Source organism: Aphelocoma coerulescens, chromosome 4 (assembly GCF_041296385.1).
Source record: "Aphelocoma coerulescens isolate FSJ_1873_10779 chromosome 4, UR_Acoe_1.0, whole genome shotgun sequence".
Lineage (NCBI taxonomy): Eukaryota > Metazoa > Chordata > Aves > Passeriformes > Corvidae > Aphelocoma > Aphelocoma coerulescens.
The window spans coordinates 47,309,089-47,335,429 of NC_091017.1; the positions used below are offsets into that span (position 1 = coordinate 47,309,089).

A 26,341-nucleotide genomic window follows, 5' to 3' on the forward strand; every position below is an offset into this window, starting at 1 on the left:
TGCATTGAAAAAATGGTTATGGAATCTCTCTGTGTTAACATCATAACCTTAAAAATTCCTGGGAATTTTCTACCTTGTGTAGGGCTGCAGAAGGTTGTGGGCACCCTCCAAAAGTGGTGGATTTCCAAAAAGATAAGAGAGATGAGAGTTCTGCAGATAAAAGGACACCTGTTCTCTTTTTTCAAAGCTGAGCCACTCAGGACCTGAGGCAATTCAGAGAGAGATTTTTGGACTCAAGGGATGATACCAAACTGGGTTTTAGAGTCTTCCCTCTGAAAAGTCTTTTCTCCTCTGCAGATGTCATACATAAAATCCCTATTAGTGCTTGGTCTTTGCATATTAAGTGCTTTAACCAATTTTGAGTTAAATATTTTTAAATTGAATGTTAAAATTAACCCATCAGCCCAGGTACACAAATCAAGTTTTATTATTTTGGTTTTCACTTGTTCCAAGCTGTTCATTTGTGCCCTTCCCAGTAAAATTCCCCAGTTAAAAGTTCCCCAGTTAAAATCCCTTTTCAAACATTTATCACTTGTACACCATAAGAGCTATCTTTCCTATGTTTACTGTATACTTTTACAAGTGTTTTAAGATGTGTTGGATGCATTTTTTTTAATGTTTTTACTTGTACTTTGGTTTCAAAGAAGATTTCAAAACCCCAGTTCCAACAAACAGCACAGCCCCCACAGCCATTAAGCTGTGGAGCCCTGTAAGCTAACCTGAATTTTAATGATTGGTGGACAGAGGTAATCTTTCAAAGGGAAAACACCAATCACCTTAAACCAAAGGGGCGGGCTGTGGGCGGACTGGGGGCGGAGCAAAAGCTATAAAGGTGCAAGAGAAAGACACGCCCACTCTCATTTCCCCTTCCCCTCCAGCTTGCTGAGTTCAGTGCTGGAGAAACCTACTCCTTTTCAGGGGCCTTTAGAAATATATATTTCTGTTTGACCAGCCTAGCACTGCAAGTTTTTTTCTCTACCTGAGGTTCAGAGCTGCCTAAGCCTGAAGCTCCTGAATCCCTGCGCTCCTGGGGCATACCTCCTGAGCCACTAGGATCCCAAATTTTTATATTTTGTTAATTTTTGCAATTTTTCAATTTTTCTGTTTTAATAGATTGTTTTAATTTCTACAAAGAGTTGTCTCATTCCTCACAGCCGACTTCCTCCAAGTTTCTTCTACGTTTTCACATATTTCTCTGCCACCAAATAATCTTTCTCTTGCTTTCCTTTTTTCCTTGACTCCATCCCCTTTCCCATAACAGACCTTATCTTATTAGCTAATAAATTCCTGACACAGATCCATACATTTAAATACCATTCTTTTGCAGGAACAGCTAGGTTGTCCCTGGAACTAATTTGAAGCTTAGCAGATATTATTCTTTTCAGTATGTTTCTGTGTTACATCCTTATACCTCAGAGTTTCCCAGGTTACTGAGCTCTTGTATCAGCATCAGAGGCTGTAATACTTTCTGTGCCTCTGCTCTTCAGAAAAGTGAATAATTGAACCAAGCAATTTCTGCATTTCCCTGGGCACAGGAGTCAGTGGTAGTTCTTGATAATTTTATGAATGGCAAAGCTGATTTTGAACTTCATGCATTCCTTGTAACAGCTGGGCACAATGTAACTCTTAATTTCTTCTCCCTGATGTAGTGTAGTTAATTAGAATGTGTGCCCTTGATTTGAGCTATGGCTTTTTTGAAATTCATTCAGTCATATTCATCAGCATGTCCAGGTGACAGATTTGAAATTTCAGTATAACTCTTAACTTCCTTGCATGGACTTTTTTTTTAACTTCCTTTTTTCCTTTCATTTTAATTTAAATGCATTGTATTGAATACAGATCATTTTTTAAAAATAGTGTGGCACAATTCCATAACGTGTTTTCTTACACTGGCATTCTCTCTCTGTGTTCTCCCAGGATGTTAATCTTTGACTTTGCAACCCTAGAATTTTTAATATTTATGTGCAATGCAACTACAGTTTTTATGTGGTGATTGTATTAACATGATGTTAAGATTGTACTCTGTCTTGGGGTGACTTTATGATGTTGTATCCCCTATCGCTCCTCTATGCCCAGAAATTAACTTCGTGCCTTTCTGTGCCTTTAAACTGAGCCTGAGAGGGGGGAGAGGGAAAAATCAATCAAACTTTTCAAAGCAGTTTTTTCAAGGACACAGACCCACACTCTCTGCTTCTAACAGCAGCAAGAGTGGAGGAAGCACCTTTGTTGCTCTTCAGCCAACTTTCAGCTCCTTTTCTCCGGAGGGAGACGGAGAGTTGAACTTTGTTTTCCTGGGACTTTGGTTTTTTCCCTTCTTCTCTTCTGGACTGTTTCAACATCAGAACACATCAGGAGAATTTTTCCCTGAGGTCCTGGAGGTGGGCCCACCATGACCCAGCTCCAAGGAGGAGGGGAGAGACCACACCTATGGAAGGCCTCTGAAATCTTCCCAGGTTTCTCTCCACAGTGAGAGGTTTTATTATTTAGCATTATTATCCTTTTCCTGTGTGTTTGTTACATTAATAGTTTTTATCTCTTTCACTTTCCTCCAAGGAAAATTTCTTTTTTTTTCCCAAACCTGGTAAGGGAGGGATGGGTTGTAACCTGCCTTTTTTTACCTGCCCAGCTTTTATCCTGGGCTCCACATTGGGCGCCACTATTTGTGCCTGTTTGGACAATTTTGGAGGAAATATATCCTCTGAAAGAAGGCGGGTTACAACCATCCCTCCCCTACCAGGTTTGGGGGAAAAAAAAAAAAAATTTCCTTGGAGGAAAGTGAAAGAGAAAAAAACTATTTATGTAACAAACACACAGGAAAAGGATAATAATGCTAAATAATAAAACCTCTCACTGTGGAGAGAAACCTGGGAAGATTTGTATTGAGCCCACGTATATTTACGATACAAGTTGTGCTACCAACTGCAAGCATTAATTAGTTCTGCTCTCTTTCAAATCCTCTATGAAGCATATGTCTTAAATTGCTTTGACCATTTTATAAAAAAAAATAAATCTGTATTTAGATGCTCTTTATTTTGTTTTTTGATTATAGTCAAATAGTATAGTATTTTTTTTTTTTTAGTGGCACAATAAATAGGGGGAAGATATTAAGACTAGTAATCTAACAAAACTGGTCATTGAAGATGGAACTTAAGTTTCTGTTCTTGTGATAGTCTATTTGTACAAAGACCACATCTATCATGTCCTTGAATCTGTTCTGAACATCTGTGATGGAAGATTGTGTGTGGAGTTTAGTTGATTGGTGCTTTTAATGGCATTTATGTCATTCTTCCAACACATTATCTGTTTTGCTTGGAAAATGCTTAATTTCAAAAAAGTTTTTGAGATCCTTGTGTCTACTGATATTTTCTAGAATGCATGAAGCTCACAGTTGGCAATGGCACAGCTGGGGGCCTCTGGATAAGAATCAAGGGGCAAACAAATAATGAGGGTGTCACTGTGGGAAACTACTACAGCCCTCCTAGCCAGGACGATGACACTGACAAATTATTCTTTGAGGAATTAAGGGACAACTACTCTTGTCTTTATGGGGGACTTCAACTTGCCAAAAATTAGCTGGGAACATCCCTTATACAGCCTGGGCCAGCAAATTCCTAAAAAATCTGGATGACAACTTTATGAAACAGGTTCTATGGGAGCCAACATGGAAAGATGCCCTCCTTGATCTACTGATTATCAACAGAGAGGATCTCATGAGTGAAGTGGAGACTGGTGGCCATCTTGGCCACAGCAACCATGAAGCAATTGAGTTTAAAATCTCTGTTGACAGAAGGGCCAGCAAAACCTCAGCTCTGGACATGAGGAGAACATACATCATCAGCTTGTTCAGGGAATTAGTAAGTAGTGTTTTTACAGGTGGTGGGGTCCACCAGTGCTGATTACATTTTAAACATCACCTCCTAAGGGCACAGGAGCAAAAATTCCCAAATGTCGGAAGTCAAGCAGATGAAGGAGAAGGCCATCTAGGCCAAACAGGGATCTTGTCTCGGAAATAAGGTGAAAAAGGGAAGGTGTATGCCCAGCGGAAGCAGGGTCAGGTGACACGGAAAGAACACAGAGATGCTTCTTGCCATTGTAGGGAGAAAATTTGTACAGCCAAAGCTCAATTGGAGATGAAGTTGGCCAGAACTGCAGGGGACAATAAAAAGAGTTTTTTCAAATATATAAATGGCAATAGGCAGTGTAAAAATAACATTGGCCTGTTACAGGTTGAGGATGGTCCCCTCACAAAGAGGGACAGGGACAAGGCACAGGTGTTTAATGCATTCTTTGCCTCTGCCTTCAACACAGATGATGGACCAAGGGGGTTTCAGTGCCCTGAGCTGGAGGACCATGACTGTGAGAATGTTCAACTCCCAGCTGATCCTGAAATTTTGTGGGATCTGCTGCTCCAGCTGGATCCCTAAAAATCTATGGGGCCTGATGGGATTCATCCAAGAATCCTCAAGGAGCTGGCTGATGTCATACAAAGCCTCTCTTGATTTTTTGAGTGGTCTTGGGAATCCCGCAAGATCCCAGCTGACTGGGAGCTGACGAATCTTGTCCCAATTTTCAAGAAGGACAAGAAGGAGAACCCTGGAAACTACAGGCATGTCAGTCTCACTTCAGTGCCTGGTAAAGTTATGGAGGATCATTCTGGGAGGTGTTGAAAAACACCTGGAGGACAATGCAGTCATTGGTGACAGCCAGTATGGCTTCATGAGAGGAAAGTTCTGCTTACCAAACCTGTTTTCCTTCTATGACAGGGTAACCCAGCAGTTGATCAAGGGAAGCCAGTCAATGTTATCCTCTTGGATTTCAGTAAAGCTTTCCATAATGTTTCTCACAGGCTTCTTCTGGACAAAATGTCCAGCACACAGCTGGATAAACACATCATGGGATGGGTGAGCAACTGGCTCATGAGTCAGGCACAAAGGGTTACAGTGAATGGGGTGACATCAGATGGGGGACCTGTCACTAGTGGGGTTCCTCAGAGATCCATCTGAGGCCTAGTTCTCTTCAGCATCTTCATTAATAACTTGGACACAGGACTGGAAGGGACACTAAGCAAATTCACAGATGATACAAAACTGGGAGGAGATATTGACTCCCTTGAAGGCAGGGAGTCTCTGCAGAGAGACCTTGATAAATTAGAGGATTGGGTAGTCACCAACCACATGAAGTTTAACAAGGGAAAGTGCCGGATTCTGCACCTGGGATGGGGCAATCCTGGCTGTATGGACAGACTGGGGAATAAGATGAGGGAGAGCAGCAAGGTGAAAAGGGACCTGGGGGTCCTGGTTGATGGCAAGTTGAACACGAGTCAGCAGTGCCCTGGCAGCCAGGAGGGCCAACTGTGTCCTGGGGGACATCAGGCACAGCATCACCAGCCAGGCAAGGGAGGGGATTGTCCTGCTCTGCTCTGCACTGGGGCGGCCTCACCTTGAGTCCTGTGTGCAGTTTTGGTTACTGCAATATAAAAAAGACTTATCTATTAGAGAGTGTCCAAAAAAGGGCTATGAGGGTGGTGATGGGCCTTGCGGGGAAGCTGTGTGAGGAGCAACTGAGGTCACTTGGTCTGCTCAACTGGAGAAGAAGAGACTAAGGGGAGACCTCATTGTTGTCTCAACTTTCTCATGAGGCAAAGAGGAGAGGCAGGACTGATCTCTTCCCTGTGGTGACCAGTGACAGGACCCAAAGGAAGGGTCTGAAGCTGTGTCAGGGGAGATTTAGTTTGGATATTAGAAACAGAGGGTGGCTGGGCACTGCAACAGACTCCTTGGTGAGGTGGTCACAACACCAAGAGCTCAAGAAGTGTTTGAACACTCTTGGGCACAGGGAATAGTGTTGTGCAGGGCCAGGAGTTGGACTAGATGATCCTTGTGCATCCCTTCCAGCTCAGAATATTCTGTGATTCTGTGTTTCAGTATTTGTATGATTCTATGTGGACTATTCAGAAAGATGAACGCAGTGTCATGGAAGAGAAGAACAAATGACCTGAAGTAGTATTCATTAAATCATTCAGTATTCAGACATGGCTATGCTGTGATTTACATGCTTCTAATCAAATCACATTTGATTTTAGAGGAAGTCTTTATCTTTTTCTTTCTTAACTACAGTTGACTAGTGGGATTCAGTCTGGCAAAGTCCCTGGTGTTTATTTTATTAGTTCCTTGCAGGCTCCTATCTTAATATAGATTTTGTAGGAAAACAATGCCATCTTGCCGCAGTTATATTTAACTTTATCAAAGAATTGCAAAATTATTGCATCAACAATTTTGTCTGTCTTTTTTATAAAGCCAAGGTTGTGCATAATTCCTATACAGTGGAAAATTCATATTTCTTTCTTAATTAATCCAAAGGGAGTGTATTGGTATGGTATTAAAATACATTAATGGCATGTTAGATGACTTCATATTCTCTATGTATTAATATTGCAAAAAAGGAAAATGTAAATTCAAGGCTGGTCTAAGAAAATAAGGTCAAAAAGTAGATAGAAAGTTTAGCTGATCTACTGGGTCAGATAAAAGATACTTTTTAATTTTCAAAGGGAATATAACAAGGGCAAAGGTGGAATAAGCAACGGGAAATATCTGTTGTATAAATAGGAGTTAGATTTCATAGAAATGACTTACAGCAGATCTTTAAAATATCTACTTTTTTTGTTGTTTTATTTGAAAACTATGATGATTGTACCATGCTCTTTTTGACCAAAGCTGCTGAAAGCCATGTTTATGTCATTCCTGCTAAATCTTTTATTCCAGTTTTACTTAATGGATAAATATGTCTGATGCTTGGAGCCTGTCTCTTGGCATGCATGTGTAATGTAGGTTAGGTGAATGCAATTGTCAGGCAAGAACTAAGCGAATCTATTTCAGTCCTATCTTCACTGCTGCTTGTTACTCAGTGAGACTGAAGAACACTTGCAGTATCTGATATTTCATCTTCCTCTTAGAAGAACAAACCCCTAACCTTATTGTTATCTACCAGAATGTTTGGCACAATAGAGAAGCTGCTTGGACTAAGCTGCTGAGGAATCTGAGGGTAAAAAAGTTGTTAAGAAAATTCACATAGTTGGCTCATGTATGCAGGGTTTGGTGTCTGGCACAGTGTAACCAGATCTCTTCCTTCAGAGAAAATTAATGTTTTTCGGACCGTGTGTAAAGGAGCAGCACGCAGGCATGCTTTTCTTTAAAGGCACACTGCTCCTAAATGTGGGAGGTCTCCGCTCTGCTTTCTCCACCTGAGGAGACTTAAACCACTGTCCTTCTCTGCAGAATATCCAATGCTATTTGAAACTGGAGCAACTGGAATAACTTACTGCCTTCCCTGCTGAAGCAGACACACACTACAAAGACTTCTCTGGGCTCAGAGAAGAGTCAGAGTAAGCCTAGTTGAAAGCAGTAGGGAAACCTGAAACCTCATGGCTGCTTCACAGGCTTATTGTATTTTATACAATGATATTTCCGTGTAAGTTCACAGTTAATAGACACTGAAGTTAAAGCTCTGTATACTACAGACAGAGATGACACTGATCCTTTCCTTTCCCCCTTTCTCCCCTATCCTGCCTTGTAAATAGGAACATCTGAAATTTCCCATTTTTATGGCCCTATTTAACAAGCTTTTAATTCTGTCAGACTTCAAGTACCTGGATTGAATTTCTTCACACAGTCAGTCTTTTGTGTCCAGGAAAGGCATTTATCTCTTCTTGTGCAAGCATTTAAAAAATTGGCTTTCAAATCACCATGGTTTGTGTACAATCTGCAGTGGGCTTAGTAGCTGGTATCTCTGAAGAGCCATTCCTCAGTGTCTGTGCTGGTTCATCACTATCCTGGATGCCTCTTGAACATCACACATGGCCCAGCTTTGAAGAGAGACTTAACATGCTTCAATCCAAGGGCTGTGCTGCAGTGGAACCTCACAATATGGCAGAAAACAGGCACATAGAAGGCAGAGAGGAACTGCCTGCCTGTAAGTCAGAGAAGACCAAAGCTACACTGGTGTGAAGTTCTTTGGAACAAAAATGGGCAGGAAATTTGTCAGTAAAAAACATGGAAAAGAAAGGAGAAATCAGTCCTATGGTGTAGGGTTGCCCGTGTAGGAAAGAAGGATGTGCAATGGCTGTGTAAATGGGGCTGTAGGGAGGTACTAACCCAAAAAATCCCCCATTAGAATTAGGAACAGAAATAATGGGAAGGCTGGGACAGGCTGGAAGAAACTGTGTCACAGGTGGGGACTGCAAAAGATTTTACTTTAGTTTGAAGCAGAAAACCAACTCATGGTTGGGCAGCTGAGACTAGATGAAAGGAGATGAGATGAACCCTGGAGAAAAAGGAAATCTGGCTTCATTCAAGAAAATGCTTGAAGGAGGAGGCAGCCATCCAAATGGACAGGGAATGAGAAAGAAATGCCAGAAATACATGAAAGAATTGGACCTGGGAAATTACATCTTGTATTTCCATCCATGACCTTTAGGAAGGGATGAGGCAAGTCAGGCAAGATTAGGAACAGATATTTTCACTCTCCTTTGGTGCCAGGGCTAGAAGCAGACAGGGGTTTACTTCTAACTTTTTTCTCTCTCCTCTTCTCTTTTCCCAGCATGCTAAGTCATGGATCAGTCTCCTTTTAGGTTTTCTAGATTTGGTGATGCCTGTAAAGAGTTGTTATTTCCTGCTTGAACAGGGCCTTACATTTTTTGTAAGCCCAGTGCTGTCACAGATGGAAAGTCTGATTCCAAGGATGCCAGGATTATGCCAATATTTCACAAAATATGATGCTTTCAAATCAAAGACCTTGTTAGGGTGAAATATAGTTTATTTTCATATTTATATCAGATACCTGCTCCCTCATGAATGACTTCTTCCTCATCTTAAACCTAATTATTTGAATTTTGCCAGCTCAGGAAAAGGTCTCATCAAAACAGTCTATGTCATCTTCAATTTTACAAACTGATCATGGAAAAGACTATGGAGAGGAAGAAATGGATTATATCTAGCAGAAAACTGTCATGCTCATGACAAAACTGACAAACGTGGAGTTTTCAAAGAGCGGAGAGACGTAGGCTAGGCAGCATTGCTGGGGATCACAAATGTCAAAACTTATTCAGTGTATTTTTTTACAGTGTGTAGACTTGTTAAACCTACATGGGAAAAGAGAACCTAAATTTGCCTTTCTGTTGCAAAGAACATCCCACATTACAGTTTTTAAGCTTACCTGTATTTCATACATTGATAACATTTTGTAAAACTCAACAAGCCAATCAATTTTTAAATTAATTTCTTCAACTACAGCATGAAATTTGGGGAACGATGTGGAAGACTCCACATGAATGTGTTCTGATGTGGCATAGATGTATTCTTGTTGCTTTACCTATATAATTGTCAGTTGCAGTCCACAGTATGAAATACTGCTTATTTTTGCCCCTACACACAAAAGACCCAAAATGTATTTTTAACTGGTTTCAATGAATCATAGAATTATACTATCATAGAATCACCAGGTTGAAGAGACCTCATTTATCATCTGGTCCAACCTTTGTTGGCAAAAGCGCAGTACAGACAAGATGGCCCAGTACCATGTCCAGCTGAATCTTAAAAGTGGCCAACTTTGGGGAATCCGCTTCCCACACAATGGAAAGATTATTCCAATGACTGTTCTCACTGTGAAAATTTTCCTTATGTTCAATCAGAATCTCCTCAGAAGGAACTTGTGCCCATCACCCGTTGTCTTTTCCATAGGGCTTCTTGAAAAAACCAAGTCTCCCTCTTTGCAGACACCCTTTACATACTGGAACATGGTAAAGTGTCTTCTAAGCTTCTTTTCTCCAAGCTGGACAAACTCACTTCTCTCATTCATTCCTCACATGACAGGCTTCTCAGTCCTTTGGTCATCTTTGTTGCCCAAAGCTTCTCCACCCTGTCCACATCTTTCTTGTATAGCAGGGACCAAAACTGAACACAGCATTCCAGATGTGGCCTGACCAGAACTGAGTAGAGTGGGATAGTGACTTTATCTCTGTTGGTGACACCCTTGTTGATGCAACTCAGCATTTGTGTTGGCTTTCCTTGCTGCAGCAACAAACTGTTCACTCCCACTGAGCTGCTTGTCCACCAGGACCCCCAGGTCCCTTTCCATAGAGCTGTTCCCTAGCCAGGTGAGATCCCCAGCCTGTGCTGCTCTCCTGGATTATGTTTTTCCATGTGCAAGACCTTACACTTGTCCTTATTGAACTTCATAAGGTTCTTGTCAGCCTAATTTTTCAGCCTGTCCAGGTGTTCCTGCAGGGTGTCTCTCCCTTCCAAAGTGTCCTCTGCCCCACTCAGTTTGGTATCACTGACAAACTCCATCCAGGTACACTTGATCCCATAATCCAAACCACTGATGAAGATACTAAACAGCATTGGGCCCAGTATCGTTCCCTGGGGGACTCCACTTGTGACAGCTGCCAGTGTGAAAGGGAGCAATTTACCACCACCCTGCAGGCGTGGCCGGTCAGCCGATTCCCCACCCACCTCATGGATCACACATCCACACCATCACATCCACATTTCTGTAGGAGGAGGCCGTGGGAAACCATATCAAAAGCCTTGGAGATATCCAGGTAGACAATGTTCACTGCTTGCCCCACATCAACCAAGCAGGTTCCTTTGTCATGAGAGGCAGTCAGGTTTGTCAAGCACAATTTGTCCTTGGTCAATCTGTCCTGGCTTTTCCTAAACATGGGCTTCATTTGACTGATAGGACTACAATTTCCTTGATTTCCTTGTGGATAGGAGTGATATTAGCCTTCTTTCAGTCTCCTGGAATGCCTCCCTGATTTTCATGACATTTCAAAGATGAAATATCACATTAGTTTAAATGACTACTGACAGTAAATTATTCTCAAATCTGGCTATTTTGCATATGAACATTTTGTTGCTGTTTTCACAACACCCTACAATTTTCTTTAAAGTAAATGTTTTGGGCAAATAGTCTTGTCATTTGATCAATTTAAACATTAATATCACAGCAAGGAAATTAAAAAAATGTGAACAACCATTCTTGAAAATAGTCTAAGTGATTAACGGGGTGAATGATGTGACCAGACAAATTTCAAAGGAAAAAGTAACATCACTGCTGTAAATAAAGTGCCCTGGACATTGTATTTCAATTTTCAATTGCAACATGTCTATGTCTTGTCATAGTTTTGATATAGTAATGAAACACCCAAAAATACCCAGTGTGTCAACTCATTATCTTTGTAATATATTGCCACTCAGTAATCAAAATACTTTATAAACTGCACTTTTATAGGCCTTGATATTTTTCAAATGTCTTTGCATCAGACCTTCTTTAATTAGGTAACTAATGTTTGAAGTTGCTCCTAGCCTCTGGGACTAGAGTCAACAACTTGCCTCTAGTTAAGGAAGACAAAAAAAAAAAAAGGTAAATTATTCTAGTTCTAATTTTTCTTTCTGAACCCCAGAGATAAACTTTTTTCTTGCTGAAATGCCTAACAAATCCCATGTTACCACAACAAAGAGATGGAAGCTTACTTCTTTTTCTCTGTAAATATGACATAGACATAGATTTTTTTTACTCAGCCTCATACCCTATCCCAATTCAGACAAGAGTAATCCAAGTGCTTTAGATCCCTGCTTTGAAGTGCAGCATAGGATTTTGTGAAGCAGAGTTCAAGACATACTGGCCATTCTTGAAATGTGTCCCTGAATGACTACTTAGTGTTCTGGATTTGTAGCATTTTATTTGCATTGGTTCTCCATCTGTCTAGGTGCATATAGAAAGAAATTGAATTATGCAAGCAAGAATTTATTACTTTTTATTCAATATTTCAAAATTTTCTACTGCTACCTCATAAGATGACATTCATCTTAAGTCACTTTAAAACTGAACACCTTAACTGACTTTGTAGCAACTGGACAGATGAGGTGAATTTTGCTTTGGAGGTGCCTGCCTTCCCTTATGGAACAGAGGGAATCCTTGCAACTAGATTAGCTTTATGTAAACCAAAACTTTTTGATAGCTGAAATTTGGTGAACAAACCCATGTTTCTTCCCTTACACATCATTCACTTACTGCTTTTTTAATTTTAATAAAAATATCCTGAGCCAATCCAGTTAATCTGCGCCCTGTTGAGTTAATGCAAATGTTCCTTAAGTTCTGAATTTTGGGCCAGTCATGGCTTATATTCTGTCTTCTACTTTCTTTCCCTTTATTTTGTTTAGTTTTTCTCTTTGTAAAATAAATTTGGGTATCTCTTTTGCTAAACCAGTAGCTAATATTAATTATATGTGAAACTATGTGCAAATGGAAAGATTTTAACATTTCTTATTGGAAGATCACACAAAACCCCCAAATCATTGCTTGCAAGGAAGAGTTTGGTATGGCTGTGCTTTCCAGCTCTACAACTTAGCTGGCTGTTAAACTCATTGTAAGGCCCACATTCTCTCTTTTTATTTCTTTTTGTCTTATATTTCAATAGATTTTTATAAGATTTTGTGGGTGGACATATTTATCAGCTGAACTTTTTTAGTGACATTATATTTTCATTCAACTTCATTTCTAAGAGATACTTCTAGGATATATATGTAATAATTTGGGGAGTTTGCAGCTGTTATATATATATATATATATATTTCGATATATATTTCTGTGTTGTGATGTAATTTAATGTTATTATATTAAGCTTCTGTTGCATGATGATAATTGGAAGTAAATTTATATGAAACAGAAAATTATTTTAGAATTAAAGACTTAAGTAATCAATGTCTTCCTGTATGATATATATAACTATGCATTTTCTGCTTGCAATATCTGGATTTTAACTGACACAGAAATCAAGATGCACCCAGATTAACATGGCAAAGTATTGTGTCTCAGAAAATTTTACCTTGGAAGAATTCTAAAATAAAAACATTAAAATTTGTTGCTTTAGAACAGCAATCTTCTTGCAGGTTCACAGAGCCATCTCACACTGTGTTTGGTATTTATTTAAGATTCCAATAACCACTTAAAATTATTAAAAGGATTTTTCATTATCCTTGCTGGTTTCATATTGTTTAAATCTTTAATTAAATTAAATGGCTTCATTACTGTTTTCGCTGTTATTCATGTTTATCTTTGCTAACTTTGGAAATGCTATCTTTTTATCAAAACAGGAGTGAAGACCTAGGAATCTTTTATAGAAAGAAATTAAAATGTGATGATCAGAATTCCTCTGCTTTATAAAAATAAATCGAGGAAGTTCAGTATTTCCTCTGAAAAAAGACAATACTTGGATACAAAAAATCATATTGGATTAACTGATAAACTACCTGGTTATTACAGCAGGATTTTACTTAATTATTCCTGGATGTATTTGAGTGAAAAACACTGAATTACTCTGATGACTGAAAATGGGACATGTCATGAAAAGAGAAGGCTTCCTAAGAAATTTTAGTACTGATACTTATATTTGATAAGATCATTCATTAGATGGTTTATTAGATTATCACATTTTTTTTAAAGGATTTTTTTCTAGAAGGAGGACAATATCATCTAAGTACATGACTTTTTGAACCTTGCACTTAACAATACTGGTATCTTTACTATCGCCTCCATTCTCTACTCCTTCATTTCCTTTGAATAAGAGCTGGCTTGCAGGCAAATTAGTTAAGTGAACACTACACATTCTGATTTGATGACAGGAAATTGTGTTGAATGGGATTAATTGAAATGTAAAAATAATGGATCTCATGTTTGATATGCTGAGTTACATTTTAAAATTTGTCAGAGACATAGCTGTTACCTAACAAGAAAAGTTTGAAGTATTTCTGTAATTTTCAACTTAATTTTAGACAAACTTAGAAGACTATGTTCTATAGAATCCTCCTCTGTAGGACCATGCTTCTAAGAAAATGATTTTAATATTTCATAGACACCACTCTGCCTCACGCTTGTTTAAAGTTCTACACATTTTATGAACCTGCTGTATTATACATATTTTGGCCCAAGGGTCTGTATCATGGGTTTTTTATTATGATCTAGGAGGAAAAAACATGACCGGGGCAGGAGTTTTTTTGTATGTGGCCGTTTTTTGGTCTTGTAATAGGATCTCATCTACTTATCATTATGACAATTTAAATGATATTATTGGTGCATAAGAATGACTTCTCTGCTCTGCTGACAGAGTGGAGATGTCCTTATCCTTTTGCATCCAATCTGCTCTCTTCAGCAGATGTGCATGAAATTAAGGAATTGTTTCTGTCTTCATAAATGTTTAAGTTGGGAACTGACCTTCCTGATTCTCTGATTCTAACCTTCTTTAGACCAAGAGTCATAAAATTTCATCCAGTAACACCTTCCTTAGAGCCATCCAGAGTCTTGATAACAACAGTTAGCAGATGTCTAGATGTTCAGACAAGTAACAAAGCTCCCTGGGCTGTCATTAAAATTGCATCATTTATTTTTCATCTAGGTATATAAGAAATAGTGTACCATTTCAGCAGCTCTTGTACAGTATGCAGTTGATAGATATTTATGAAATTTTTAGAACTGAGATATTAAGCAAAATTCTAGCTGGTTCAAAGTCAAGAATAAAAAGGTGATGTTATTTCTTTTGAGAAAAAAAATCCCTGAAGATTGTGTTATAATTGCAAGAAACTAAAGTGAACATATAAGGCAGATCACTGAACTATGAATAGTTTAACTTAAGTAATGATGCAAAATTTTTCCCTAAAACAAAGCTAAACCTCACCAAAAGACCTAAACATCAGATTTTTTGGCCAATGTAATTGTAGCAAAACTGCCAAAATCATTGGTTTAGGTGCAGCTGATAGAGGAATGTTTTATTTTATTCAAGTGGTTTGATTTTGATGTGTGATATATCCAAGTGTGAAAAACATATTTTGCTTTATTTTGTTGTTTTCAGGATCACACAAGCTTTGGTTGTGCCACCTTCTTCTCATATCATGTTCTCTCCTCTCTGATTGCTGCAATATGAGCACAAGAATATACTGCAGAAAAAGAAAGACTCCAGAACAACTCTAAATATTGTTTTCCTGAAATCAGAACATGAGTTACCTGATAGCAACTCCCAAAAAGCCATGGATTTGTAGGTTAAGTACTTGTTAAGCAGGGTACATGAGAAATGAGAAATACAGATGTAAATGGTGATGTATTTTGTTACCAATTCTTGCTCTTTAGTTTTTATTCCCCCAGATTTTTCCTGAATGCTCAGACACAGAAGGGAATATTTAATTTAATCAAGACTAACTTGAAATAGTTAAGTCAATGAATGTGGCAGAGATAAATTTTCTAAACCCTCTATTTTTTTTCTTGATAATTTTCTTAATGTAGCTGACAAGAGAACTACTTTGGTACTTGTATTTCAGTTGATATAAGTTGCATCTTTTATTCTGTTTTATGTCTCAAACAGCCCAGAAAATCAATACTCCAAATGTACAGTATGATAAATTTTATGAGTTAGACAGTAGAAACAGCAAAAATTCTGAAAACCTCTGTTAGATAATGCACTGCAAAGTTCATAATCATTTGAACTAGGTAGAAGAAAGATGGGTAAGAGTTCTTAGGTAAATTCAAAGAGAACATTTTCTTGTGGGAATTGAAATTTTATTTATAACTTCTGAAGTCCTTCCTTCTATGTAATTTATCGTGTTAGTCAAGTTTGTGAATTTGTTAGGTCAGATAATACTGACCTGCTCACAAATAATTTCCCTAATGAGGCTATTTTAAAAGGAGAGAAGTAAATCTCTTGTTTCTATAAAGCTATGATGTTTCAAACAACTTGAAAAAAACTTTCTGATATAGCACAATTTTATGAAAGACATATAATCACTTGATAAACTTTCAAAGTTTAAAAATACTCCAGTAATTTTACATCCTCTTTTTATGTGTGATAGACAATACCAAATATTTAATAATTATTCATGAGAATACAAATGAAGAAAGAATAAGCTGATTAATCTTTACTACTTTGTAAAAAGAGAGATCCTAAATTAATATGCAATCTGTTCAGGTTTTCTTTTCCCTTGTTTCTGCTTTAATGATCTGAAGACAGTATCATTTTTTCATCAGAGGAATGAACTGGTAGTGGAACCAGCATTCTGTCGGAATGATTTCAGGATGTCTGAAGCAGAATATTCGTAACAGATATCACTGTATTTTACAAAAGCATGCTAGTTGTTGTGAGAGATCCCAAGGTGTTTTGGGCCATGAGCCTAAAGGCTTCTGTCAGAGCCTGAGGATTTTGTGTATGTGTCATGGGCACAAGCACTGCTCACCAACAGTCAAAATGCCTGTGTGTTATCAACAATTGCAGTTACAAACCCAAACTGCAGAACCACAAAAGATACTATTAAGAAAATCATCTCCATCTGAGCCAGACCTAGTACAGTATATTTTTGTATTAATTTTACTGTGAGGTGAGAGCCTGGGTTTATTTTTGATCTTGAACCATGGTTTTTGGAACTGAGCTTCTTCAACATTCAGATTGTGTTTTTTTCTTTGTGTCAGTGTCATATGAATGGCCAAAAGAAATTAAATTACCTCTTTATGTGTGGAAGTAGTATATTGAACTTCAGTTCTCAATTCTATTTGGACAGATTATTATTAGAAAAACGGTTGAAAATGCTGGGAGAGGAGTCCTGCTTGACTAAACTGCATAGTGTATGTGCAGGTTCTCACCTGTTTCCATGCAGAATCAACCAGCCAACCTGATTATCTTTCTGTTGTCTGACTATCCTCACCCTGAATAAAGTCAGCCCTGTGTCTGATGTGCTCCACTGTTTCTTGTCAACTCAGAAACTTCCAATGAGGAGATTGTTACATAGAAATAATTGTCAAAGATGTTTGAGTTAGAAATTGTTTATTTTTCTACATCTACTATTATTTCATATACATTTTTGTAAAGTTGTGGCTCTTCTAATGTGATAATAACCACTGTAAAGAAATACCATATTTTTGCTATAGTAATCTTGATGGTCGATATAAAGTGCATAAAGATGGAAGTTATAATTGATCTGCATCTGTAGTTACTGCATTAATTCCATCAAACTGATTTACTTTCTGTTTGGTAATATAAAGTAAAAAATTCAGTAACCACTTTAAGAACATTTGGATATTTTCTTTAATTATTACTTTTCCCCAAAAATGTACAGTGTAAATGTGTACAGCATTAAAAGTCACATAAGTAGTATGCATTGACATCAGAGCATAGAGTAAATGTAACGTTGACCAGAAAATTTCTAAAAGCTGTTCATGAGATTAAAATAACTGAATGTTTAATGTAAAGAAACCCCAACATACCTTGTTCAGCTTGTGATTGTGTTTTCTTTCACTTCTGAATTGCACAAAAGATTAGTATAATGCTTAGTAGTACAAGGTACTTATAAAGTTGAGAGAGACAGAGTCTTCAGGAAATAAGTTTTTCTGTTTCTTACCAGAGAAGCCTTAAATAGTTCACTTGTTTTCCCCAGACAACAAGTCTCTCAGGAATGACCCAAATCTTTTCCTTCAGAATCTAATAAAAACTGTTCTTTTTCAGACAGAAAGGTCCCTTTAAGGTACTGCTTCTCCAGCAGTGGAACCTCAGAGAGATTATGGAAGTCTTTGCACTTCCTGGCAAAGAAATTCTCAGGCATTTTGTAGAACCAAGAGATATTATTCCCAGCAAGCACTGTCAATAATGGATTTTTTTTTTGCTGCTTTGGGGATAACTCAGTAGATAGTTCCTTGCAGATTTTGGGAGTTTTTCTCAATTTATTATTTCTGTTCTTAATCCAAATGAGACTATTCTGCATTTCCATTCCTGATCAAAGTATAGTTTTGTGTATTTTTATCATCAGCAGAATCCAAACTTTATAAGACAGATTGCTGTGATATTTCATAATTATTGTCTCTTTTCGCAGAATGTCTACTGGAATTTCTGTCAAATTAACCAATTTGTTGTAAATTAGATCATATCCCAAAGCATTGAGTTTATCAGCATGAGTTTGATCCGCCATTTACCACCATTGTAAAATAGCTGGAATTCCGATAAACTGTACAAACTTCTATAGTATGAAATGAGGTTGCAATAATTGAACTGGGTTCTCTGCTCAGACTGTTCCCATGTATTCTCATGGCTTCATATGCCTTCTTTGTTTAACTAAAATTATAATGCATATGGTAGAATATAGTAATTGAAATTCAAATTCAAATTTCAAGTCTTTCATTCTTCAATCACTTTCTCTTATGCCCACATAATTTCTTAACATGAAATAGGTAATATATTTTTCACATTATTCCTCTTTTAACACTGACTATTGTCTCCTTCCCTGAGGAAAAATCCTGTCATTTTTTTGTGATCCTTGAAGTTCCTGAACATCATATATCTGTTGTTTATTTATTTTGTGAACAGGAATTCAGATAGCTGGAAACCACACAAAAAAAAAGTAAACATGTGCAGAACAGAGCTCTATGGTGTCTATCTGCAAAATCAGCATGCAAACTGGGACTTTAGTGAGATATGGTGGCGAGTTTGTGAGTACTCTCTTTGAGAGAATCCATAGAGGAATAATAGCAAAAAATAGAGAAGTGTTTGGAAGAGGAGTGTGTGTGTTTTGGGAAATGTAGGTATCTAGTTACTGGAAACAAAACTTGTGTATCTCCTCAAAAGCACAGGCCATGAAGGTACCTTCCTGAGGAAGTAGTTTTCAGGAGCCAGCAGTGGGACAGCAGGAGATGCTCAGATGACAAGATATTCAAGATCGTGGTAGCAGCCTTAAATTACTTATTCTTCTTACTCAATTAAATTTGGCAAAGAGCTGCAAGCTGTACCCATTGTTATAACCTTGGACAGATAACTAGATAGGCACTGGACATTTGCTGGATTTCTCTTGACCCCTTCTCAAAAAGTGTTCTGCAGTGTTCAAACACAAGAAATAGAAAGGTTCAGACACTTCTTTTCTTTTAGATTTCATTTTACATGGATGCAGTGTCAAGCTAATCTATGTGCAGAAAATCCAAACCAGTGTTTCTAGGATGTCAGTGGTGACATCTACTAAGAATGCTCTTGCAAACTTCAAAGCCCTTCTCCCCAACAGCAGTGAACAGGGCCCAGTAGCTGATATAACCATGGGCAATGCTATCATCCAGAAGGACCTAGACAGGCTGTAAGAACAGCCCAACAGTAATCTCATTAAATTCTACAGGGGCAGATGCAAAAGTCTGATATCTGGTAAGGAAAAGCCCCTTGCAGTGGTACAGCTTGAGACTGCCATGCTGGGGAGCTGCAGTGTGCCGAAGGCACTGTGGTCCTGGTGTGCAGGGAGCTGAAGGTGTGCCTGCACCTGCTCTGGCTGCAGAGAAAGCCAGCAGCCTCCTGGGCTGCATCAGAAGGGGCATGGCCAGCATCTGAAGGTAAGGGATTATCCTCTATTGCATGGTGCTCCTGCAACATGCTGTATCCAGTTTGGGGCTCTACAGTATAACACATGTAAAACGGGAATAAGTTCAGCAAGAGGCCCCTGGAACAGATGGGGATAAGAGCATTTCCCCAATGAAGAAAGGCTGAGAGATGGGGAACCTCTGCTCAGAGAGGAGATGCATGTGGGGCTACCTAACAGCAGCCCCAGAGTGCTGCTCTTGACAGCCATGGAGAGGTTGTCAAGAAGATGGAGTTACGATCTTCCCTTAGTGAATCAGGTGCCCAGAGAGTTTGTGCAGTCTCCATTCTTGGAGATTTTCAAGACCAGACTAGATAAGGGCCTGAACATCCCAAGTCAATCCCATAGGTGTCCCTGCCTTGAGCAAGTTGTTGAGCTAAGGATCTCTTGTGGTTCCTTCCAGCCTGTGATATCCCATGATTATATGGTTTTCCTTTAAGTCAGAACAGAAAAAATGAAGAGCAGAGCAACAGTGAAGGGCAAGAAATGTTTTAGTCATAATTCTTAATCGTAAATACAAATTTGTACAAGTCCTGAATATTAAAATAGAGAGATGGATGCACTTATCTCTGTAGCAGAGATGATGACGTAGGACATATTTAGGAAGTAAAAAATCAGTGAAGGTTTAAATTTTTACACAAAACTATTGGTAAAAAGTCATTATAGGCCAAAGCACTATGTTTACTATCCTTAATTAAGTGATTTTTTTTCTGAGGCTATTGGTATCTAAAGCTCATTCTTCCTGTCTTTCATTTAAAAAAAATGCTCATCAAACTTTTTTTATGTTTTTACATTTTTGTTATGTTTTTGTGTAGAAGTTTTGAAATACCTAGTCAAGTACTAATTACCAACATCTTCTCCTTAGGAGGAAAATAACTATAACCAGCCATGGGCTGGTTCTAGCTGCAGTGCTAGTGCAGATTTGCATCTTAAGTATGTTTTTGTCTGTGATATTAGACCTCAGCAGCTTTTAAGCTGCTCTCTGATCCTCGGTTGTACTTGCAGTTTCAACTTACTGCTGTTTTGAAGCTGGGACCAATGTACCGGTGAGTAGATGGTAGATTAGCTTGGATCCTACAATACCACCTCAGATTCTGCCTGGCACAATCCTGGCATGCTGGGCAAAATTGTCAGCAGATGCTGTGTTAATTTACCTTTTATTAGTGAATGTTGGTGTGCATCTGTCTGAATATCTTATATAAATACTTACCATATGCTTCTCTCTGTGTAATAGAATGCAGTTGTTACCAGGATGAATATTCAGTCATTTGACTTGAAGAGTACTGATTCTTTGTTAATGTTGAAATGCCTCAAGGAATCCTGTTGTATAAAAGATAGTGCTATCCAATGGTTTTGATAATTCTCGAAATGTTACAAGCCCTTTGTTTGATTGTTTTTAGTGTGCTTTATTCTTCTTTTCTATTTTATTCCTGATAGAAAAAGGTAGTAGAAAACACAAAAATGAGCAATATCCATACCCTCTGATAGACTTGTTAAACTTCAAATAAGCAAAGAATATGGACCAGTACTTTACAGAATGGTAGGGATGTTTATGAATGTGGACAGATTTATACAAAGCTTAATGCATTTTTCAATGCATTAATCCTTCATGTTGAGGACTGTATAATTTTGTGAATATGATGGGGATTGAACTAGTAGTTATACTTTATCTCGTGTCATAATACCACTGCCATAATCAATGTAGGTTCTTAGATTATTGATTACTTTAGGTATTAAAGCTTAGGTTTTGTGTTACTTAAAGCTTTTAACTTTTTTTTTTTTTATTAATTTAACACCAAAAAGACTTGTGAGAACAGGAAGAAATACTTATTTGCCCAACTGATTTTCTGTAGTGAACTGGATGGTCTGGAATATTTGCAACATATGGAATCCTGTGAAAAGTTGTAAGCTGCTACACACAAACATCATCAATTGAATGTGGATAAACCAACTGGACCTTCAAGTGTCCAAAAATGTCCAGACAGTTTGATTATTTGTGAAATAATTATATAATATGATGGACTGTAATATTTTCTAAACAGTGGAATGGGAAGGTAAAGTTTTCATCTGTGAGGACACCCCAATGTCACTTTAAAAATTGTGTGACATAACTTCTGGACAGCAACTAGAATGGATATCAATTCTTATGGTGAAAACTTTGAAGCTGATTTCTTGAAAAAGGATCACTTTTGTGAATGTAGAAGCAAAGTAGTTGGTGCAGTGTGCTTTGTCTTTCATCCTCTCACATTTTTTATTTTGTTTTCCAAAGGGAGGAGAAAAAGAGAAAAGGTTCTTTCATGTGCATTTAAGAATAGAAGAACGAGGTAAAATATAGGGTGTTTTGGGGAAAAAAGGTAAGGATTTTTACCCATACTGCAAGCAGAAGTGCCATAAAACTTATTTATTTACTTACTTTTTTTTTTTGACAGAAGTACAAGGTCTATAATTTTTACATAACTGGACATCCTTTCATTTTCAAACAACCATAACTACCTTGCTCTTTCAGTACTTCAACCTTAGACATGAAAGGCTGTTAGGACACACACAGTCAAGAGTACAAGAAGTCCCAGTTTATGTAAGCTGGAAGTGATGCACCTCTGCAGAGCAGTCCAGAGAAAGCTTATTTCATGCTGTGCAGCTACACTAAAAAGGGAAAATATTCCTACTGTAGGTGAGCAGAAATACCAACTCATGCTGTGCACCTATCAAATGACTTGAAAACTCCCTCAGCTTCAAATGCAGCACCTTGGCTAAAGTCAATGGGATTTCACTGATATGTGAGTCAAGAGCTTGCATACAACATTCCTTGACCCATTCACAGTATTCACCATTCTGCAGCGATCAGAGACTGTTTTGACGTAAACAATGACTGCTTTTCTGTGAAACTGTAAAGGAAGAACTTGGGTTTTGGCCTCCTCTCTGCCCTTCCCCTCAATGATGAAAGAATGCCTGAAGAACAGAATTTGAAGGGCTGGATAGCAAGAGGGAGTCTTGTACCAGACCGAACTTCTTTAGACTCTGGTGTACTGGACTGTGTCATGGAGATGAAATCACTGAGGACAATTTGGCTGACATCCTTAGATATGATCTTCTTTATGCTCTAGAACCTTTAGCTTAAAATATTGTTATTATTTTTCTCTTTGATTCTGAAAAATAATTAATCTGATAAATAAGCCATATTACTTGTCTTCCAAACTGTAATTAACTGTGTTCACCATTCAGTTTGGGGACGCCTGTAAAAAGACTTTCAAAACTAGATTTTTACATGGAAATCCCTTTTAAATGCAATTTTTTTAATAGGGCAACACGGTGAATGTGGTTTGGATTGTACCTCCTGAGGTTGTTTTCTCTTTGTCCCTAGGCTTGCAACTGTATCTATTAGAGGATGTGTTGTCTCATGAGGTGAAATGTTTTGATTCTGTATCAGGTGAGAATAGTAAGGAGTGTACTTGTGAGCTACCCTGACCAAGGCTCTTACCAAGAAGTAAGTAACCTTTGTTTTAGAGAAAATCTGCTCCTGTTGCCATCCTGGTTTTGATAGTCAAGCAGAAATTCCTTACTGAAATCAGGGGACTTAATGAAAGGTTAATGAATGTTAGAATTTTCCTATTTTCTGGTCCTGGTAAATGGACAGTTTTCTAAGAGAAGGTCATGATATTGAAATGTCTCAGTAAATGCTCTTCATTGATACTTCCCATGTTTATTTTCTAGCTGGTCCATGATAGTTTACTTTTTAATGCATCTGAAATTTTTATGCATTCTTATTACATTTAATTTTAACAATGAATACTTCTGGTCTGCATTGATGGCATAGAGTGTCAGACGTTTTGAGACTGCAGGCATTTGTTCTGCTGTTTAGATGGTGGAGGAACAAGAAGCAAGATTGTATTGTTTTCCAAAACTCTGAGAAAAAAAGGAAGAAATAAAAATTCCCTGTCATTAATTACCATCCATTTTTAAAATACGATTCTTTTTCAGGTCTGTCCAAAGTTTTTTTTTGCTATTTTCAGGATGAGGAGCAATGGGCATAAACTAAAACACCAGAAGTTTCACCTCAGCATGAGGAAGATCTTTATGTTGAGGATGGCAGAGCACTGGAACACAGAGGTTGTGGAGTCTCTCTGGAGAAACTCAAAACCCACCTAGATGCATTCATGTGTCACCTGCTTTAAGGGACCCTTCTGTAGCAGGGGGGGTTGGATCAGATGATCTCCAGAGGTCCCTTCCAACCCAAATGATTATGTGAATTGTCAAGAACACAGTATTATCTAATTTTTTTTCCTCAGAATAACTATTTTTGCTTACACTTTTTAAAAATAGCTGAATTTAGAATTTATTTCTGTAGAAATAATAACTCAGCCTAAAATAAATATCAGCATAAAAAACTCTGGGCTTAGTGCTCTGCATTGTGAGGCAAAAGTCAATCCTTCTCCTGGAATTCTCTCCCATACTCCCCACACACCTCACCATCAGAAAATTTGGTCTGGTTGTATGAGTATATTTAACTCAAAACAAGAATATTTGTTGCTTGCAGAATTCTTCTGTCACCAATTCAGGCACATCATATGCTCCTGAGCTTGTGCAGATGCTTCACTTCTAGTATACATCTTGATAACCTTCCTGTGAAAGCTCTGGTCTCTGGTGAAAGCTCTCCAGAAGTGATAATTAAATGGAAAATATTCCTGCTCATGCTGATAAAGTCTAAAGTAACTTATTTTATTTTTAGCACTTTGTTTATTTTATAAAATATTTGGGCTTCAATTCCTCTGGTCTTGGATTAATAAGCAATAACGGCAACTTCTTTTATGTTTAAAAAAGATGAACAAATTTAAGTTTGACTTATCACAATGCATGATTTGATATTTTTGTTCACTCTTTGTTCTTCTTTTCCTTCTAGAAACATATAGGGAGCTTTGAAAAGAACTAACTGCGAGAGGCTGTGGGCTGGAGCCACTGAAGTCAGTATGATACAAAGCTCCTGCAAACATCCATTCAGATGGACGTGGCAGATTCAAAAGTGTCCGAGTCCCAAATGACTAAGTTCCCTGCTGCCTATTGAGCTACTTCTCTTAAAAATTTATTTCATAAACATGCTCTTAGAAATCCAAACCTGGAAACTAAAGACAACTGTGTAATGGTGCCTTGAACATGCAGGGAAATTCTTAATTCCTTATAATGAAAAAAAGTATTCTATTCAAAACAGACATCCCTACACCAATATGAGTTGTTGGATGCAAATGTCAGTCATGGAAGCCCAGTAGGTCTGACTCAGGATAGTGTGAATTTACTGATTGTTTCAGCTGCCAGCAAATCATTTCTAGCATTTGCTTTAGCAGTGGCATTCATTGCACAAGAGAGCAAAATGGTCTAAACATGTGCAGGTGTCACAGATCCCAGATCCTTTGTGTTCTGGGCTTCTGCAAATCAAAGAACTCTGATTCAAATGAAAAGATGAGGTGTAGTAAATAAAAGCAATTGTTTATTGGACAAATCAGTTGAATTATCTGGTCTGATTAAGTGTCATTTTTTCCTGAATGACTCCAAAGGTGACCAAACAGAGTTATGTATTTATAAAGATGAAGAACATCTTCAGAATGGTCAATGTATTACTCATTTGTAAATGACTATGTTCTAGAAGGAAAGTGAATGCTATTTCCTCCTTGTTTTAGAACTCTGGTGGAGTACATGAATATTAATTTGAAACAAATTAAAACCAAAATCATTCCTGCCTGATGCAGACAATGTATTTTTCCAGCATAATAAAGAGTTCAAGTGCAGTGATATGCAGCACTTGATCTAGAGGAACTACCAATACACCCAGGAGCTTTTCTTTATGCAGAGGCAGTGCTGTTTTTTAGCTCCACACTTTGACACAGTGGAAATAGATAGAATATTCAATTACACTTATAAAGGAAAAAAATGCAGAGCTGAGACTCTGCTTTCTGTTATCCATGTTAACAGAGGTTGAATTTGTCCCTTATGAATGACAAAGAACCTTATTCTCCTATTTGCTCATTGCAGCTTACATCATTGGCTGTGTACTTTTCGGAAAGTGACTACACGTTACATGAATCTATTCATGGGAGGATGGTCAGTGGCTTTTTTCTAGTGTCATTTTAAATTTTTTTTTTGGTAGTTCTTTTAACCTGTTTTCTGAGATTCCTCCATGAGAGTGTTGGAGTCTTTCTGTCATTTTAAAATAATACATTTATGTGGTTCCATTGGAAAAATAATGGTCAGTTCAAATTCTCATTTCCTCTTTGACATGACAGCCTGCTGTTCTGGGAGTAGAGTTAAACATCTGCATCTAGGCATTTGCATGTTGAAAAACAATTGCATAGTTCAATTTGCATCCTACAAACACCAACAATGGTATGCCAAAAAAGGGAGGAATAAGAAAACAACTCACCAAAGAAAGTGACATGAGTCTCTTCCTTGTGTTGGTATAGTGTGCGAATGAAGCTTTCAGCTCACTTGATTAACTTTTATTCATGTGAATGAGAACCAAGTCTCTACTTACAACTGTTTTTACTTTAAGCCTGTAGTGCTTCTGGCATGCATGACAGAGCATATTTTAATTAAGCTATCCACAGATTTTCAATTAAAAAGTAAATCATGGCAGTAATAACTGTCCAAAAAAAAAAAAAAAAAAAAAGGACAGTTCTGGGAACCATACAAAAAACAATGTAGAAAGAGAAAAAATTAAGTTAGTTGTAATTCTGAAGCTTAAGTAGATGTAAACTGGAATATGCCCTTATGAATTCTGAAGCAGAAGTGGCCTATCATGAAAATACCATAATGCAATTAGCAGCTGTAGTGACAAACCCATGAGGTTAGACAAACAAGGCAAACAGATGGTGCTCACAGTTCTGCATATTCAATCAACATTTTTTATATTGTATCATAAACTTTATTCTCTG

At 37.8% G+C, this 26,341-nt stretch overlaps 1 long non-coding RNA gene across 1 annotated transcript in view; it reads left to right on the forward strand.

The window, feature by feature from the left end:
• The window catches only part of LOC138109800 (uncharacterized), a 52,263-nt gene extending 34,160 nt beyond the window's left edge, over positions 1–18,103 (forward strand). The window contains exon 3 of the long non-coding RNA XR_011150708.1: positions 14,906–18,103. This is a non-coding gene — a long non-coding RNA (uncharacterized lncRNA). The remainder of the gene's footprint in view (positions 1–14,905) is intronic.
• The last annotated feature ends 8,238 nt before the right edge of the window (positions 18,104–26,341 follow it).